This window comes from Microtus ochrogaster, chromosome 15 (assembly GCF_000317375.1).
Source record: "Microtus ochrogaster isolate Prairie Vole_2 chromosome 15, MicOch1.0, whole genome shotgun sequence".
Lineage (NCBI taxonomy): Eukaryota > Metazoa > Chordata > Mammalia > Rodentia > Cricetidae > Microtus > Microtus ochrogaster.
In genome coordinates, this window is record NC_022017.1 from 34,256,471 (window position 1) to 34,260,612 (window position 4,142).

Genomic DNA, 4,142 nt, shown 5'->3' on the forward strand with positions numbered 1-4,142 from the left:
CTTCTATTTCCTCACGACTTATAGGTCTATTTAAATTGTTCACCAGGTCTTAAATTATTTTGGTGTATGGTATTTATATAGTGGATTCTAGCCATAAACAAAGGACATTGAGCCTATAGTTCACGATCCTTGAGAAGCTAAGTAATAAGGTGAACCCAAAGAAAAACATATAGATCCTCCTGGAAATTGGAAGCAGACAAGATCGCCAAACAAAAGTTGGGAGCATGGGGATAGGGGTGGGGGGAAGGGGAGAGGGAGAGAGAGAGGGAGTAGGGGAGAGTTGGGGAAAGCTTGGGGGAGTGTGATGGTTGAGATGGTGGAAGGATAGATATGCAAGCAGAGAAGTAGATATCTTAATTAAGGGAGGCATCGTGGGGTTGGCAAGAGGCTTGACTCTAGAGGGGTTCCCAGGTGTCCACAGGGATGTCCCCAGCTAGGACCCTGGGCAGTGGAGGAGAGGGTGCCTGAACTGGCCTTGTCCCTTAGTCAAACTGATGACTATCTTGAATATCACCATAGAACCTTCGTCCGGTGACAGATGGAGATAGAGACAGAGACCCACATGGGAGTACTGGACTGAGCTCCCAAGGTCCAGTTGAAGAGCAGAAGGAGGGAGAATAGGAGGGAGAATATGACCAAAGATGTCAGGATCACGAGGGGTTGGTCCACCCACTGAGACAGTGTGCCTGAACAAATGGGAGCTCACCAAATCCAGCTGGACTGGGACTGAAGAAGCATGGGATCAAACTGGACCCTCTGAATGTGGCTCACAATTGAGGCAGACTGAGACGCCAATGATAATGGCGCTGGGATTTGTCTCTACTGCATGTGCTGGCTTTTTGGATCCTATTCTATTTGGATGCACATCTTTCTAAGCCTCGATGGAGGGGGGGAAGGCCTTGAACTTCCCCAGGGCAGGGTACTCAGCCCTCTTTTAGGACTGGAGGGGGAGGGAAGGAGGGTGAGTAGGGGAGTGGGAGGGAAGGGGGAGGAGGGGAGGAAGTAGTAATTTTGATTGGTATTATTTATAAAGTAATAAAAAATTATCAGAAAAATTAATTTTTTAGCACAATCTATAGCTATGCTATTATGATATAACCTCTAAGACAGATTCAGTTAAAAGAATCTGGATATATTATTTTAAAATTATGTGGACATGAATAAAGTATATATTGCATACTAAAAAAAAATAAATACACAGGTTTAATGAAGGTGGTTGAACATTGGGCCAGAATTTAGGTATCAAAAGTGTACTCAGGGTGACAGGACAGAGTTGAGCTGGAGGCTCACAGCACAGGGATTCAGTGGCGTCGGCAAGTAAGAAGGGTCAGTCTTCCATCTATCATTGGCTGCTCACAGCCTAGGCTTTCTCCTTGTGTAAATGGGCTAAAGGGCATCCTGAGCTGCACGACCTTTCCAAGCCTGGTCCCAGACTGCAGCTCTCACCCTTCCGGCTGCCGGCCTCTGCTGTGTTCTCGAGCACACACCTTGCACATCACAGCCAGAAGATGGGAAATGCACATTTGATATATATAAAGGTCAGAACTTCAGTAGACGACAACTATGATTTTAGGATGCATACTAAAAAGATAAGAAAAAGCTAAGTTATTCTGTGTTTACAAAATGTCCTGAACCTAAGAAGCTGTAAAAAGTCTGTGGCTCGAGGAAACGTCTGAGAGAAGGAAGCAACACCCCAACAATGTGTGAGACTGCGCGGAGATTCCAAGATCAGGAAGCATGCTGCCATCGCTTCCTGCATACATAAACACAGGCTTCCGGGGTGCATGGAATTAAAATCACAACACACTAGCAATGGACTACAGGGGGGAGAACAGAGTAACACTATACACAGAGACCTTGACCTATAACTACGTTCCATTTCAAATCACAGGGAGGCACTGAAGTCCACTCTGTCCCACGCACTGCTCCACTTCCCACAGAAGCCTTCATAACTAACCCGGGACAAGCCAGGCCTCTTTTGCCTAACATTCACATTTATTGAGCCATAACTGAGACAGATAAATCACTCTCATATCTGCCGTCTGTGTAGATTCTTCACTTCCTGTAGGGAGCAACATCCATAACAGGACTCTCAAGTATGCAAACGTCACAGCGGTGAAAAAAATAACTAGATTTGTGGTCTTTGTCTATATTAAAATGTCAGAGATTTGGATGGGGGAGACTTTATTAGCTACAATACAAATCATTCTTCTTATTTAGAGACAACAAAACTTTCTTTCTTTAAAAAGAAAAAAAACTTTCTAAATTGAAAGATGTTTCATAAAAACATTCCAAAAACACAAATTAGGGACAAAACAACAATAATCAACTGATGACTGTCAAGTTCCCACGTGGACTCATTCACTAGGTAGGCACGACGGTGAGGTGACTGTCCCTAAGCAACCCGTAACAGAGCAGTTCCTGAAAAAGAGGAAAATGAAATATATTTGTAAACATCAACAAGACAGTGATGATGAGATCTGTGACAAACGGTGAATTTTGGGCATCAGAAGCATGCAGGCAGATACTCAGGACACACAGGACACGTATGAGAAGCAGTGTGACTTCAGTGAGGGCAGAAAACATTTGTGCCTGTGAAGACCATAGAAGGACATGCAGCATGGTGCCGACCAAGCTTGGTGCACCTTGGCATTCAGGGCTGAATCCAGAATGGTGAAGCCTGTGTCACACAGCTGTTGGACCAAACAGTGATATTCCCATGGTTCCTCCCTGGCACCATCTTTGTATCCTTGGTAAATAAGAGACTGAATTACTGGGTGTTCAAATACCCTTTTAATCAATTAACACCAGACTACTTCTTTCCATGTATTCTTCACGGAAAAACTGTCAGTTCAAAAGCCAGGTGACACTTAGGAGAAGCAGCCCGAGTGCAGCAGCACCAGTGTAGGACCGTGTCCATCCACACACACCTATGCTAGGGGACAACGCATACAGCAGCACCAGTGCAGGACCGTGTCCATCCACACAGCCTATGCTAGGGGACAACGCATACAGCAGCACCAGTGTAGGATCGTGTCCATCCACACACGCCTATGCTAGGGAACAACGCAGCCTCACTCACAGCTTGCTGAGCCTTAGCACCTTTCCTGTCTTTCTAAAGCATCTTGTTCCATGGGTCTCCTGTCAACCCCATATTCCAGCAATTGCTAGTAAGTTCCCAAACACTAAGTAAGTCTATGCAGCCAACACCTACACTGCTTCACAGCTTTGCCAGCCTGTCAGCTCTAGTGTTTCTCTCGTCTCCACCTACTTGTGTGACGGTGCCTTTCACAACCCATTTCAGCTTCAACTGCTATCCCCTTCTCAGACCTAGCTACACTGCTTCCACTCTGTTATCACCTCTGCTGCCATTGAGTCTTTTATTCCTACATAGTACCAAACATACAGCAAGCATGTTGGGGATGCCTGCATACCATGCCACTACTGCATGGAAGAATCAGATGCAAACTGTTTTTCTAAGCATTAATATATAGAGTTCAAACACTTTTAATATGGCATGTGTCACGACCTTTAAACCGAGATAGTTCCTTGGATAACTTTTAAAGGCTTCACGTTTATAAAATGTAAAGTTCTTAAGCCTGACTGGGAGCTTACTGTGGGGTGAAGAACAACCCACACAAGGAAGCTCAAAATTGGTCCTGGATTGAGTGTTGTCAACTGATAATCTCTTGACAAAAATAGGCTCTTTTGCTACAGATGAGAGAGGGAGGTCCTTGGGAAGCTGGCAGGATTCAAAGAAGACAGGAAGATGGGAAAAGACACTATGAAGGGTGTTTTCTCCAAGAGGTCCAGGGCTCCAGGAGAGGCCCTTTACTAGCATGGTGTGAAGCCTGCGGTTCAACTGGCTGGCCCTTGCAAAGTTAACTACTAAAGTAAGCAGACTCCTGGAAGAACTGAACACATATCTGAAGATGGGAAAGGATTTCACCCCTCCTGGGCACCCAAGGCTGTCTACGCTGAACTCAGTACCTCTGCCTCTCCTTGCTCATTCGCACGCCCCAGGTCCACCATGAGCCAGGTGCTGTGAACACAGCAGTAGCTGCTCACCATTGAGCCTGCCCCTTTAAGTCAGTGTGAGCTAGAAACCAGGAGCTGTGATGGGCAGCAGATAGGTGAATCCA

At 45.7% G+C, this 4,142-nt stretch overlaps 1 protein-coding gene across 1 annotated transcript in view; it reads right to left on the reverse strand.

The window, feature by feature from the left end:
• Positions 1 to 2,166: 2,166 nt before the first annotated feature.
• The window catches only part of Khdrbs3 (KH RNA binding domain containing, signal transduction associated 3), a 141,334-nt gene continuing 139,358 nt past the window's right edge, over positions 2,167 to 4,142 (reverse strand). The window contains exon 11 of the transcript XR_001229065.2: positions 2,167 to 2,421. The gene's annotated coding sequence lies outside the window, so the exon portion shown is untranslated. The remainder of the gene's footprint in view (positions 2,422 to 4,142) is intronic.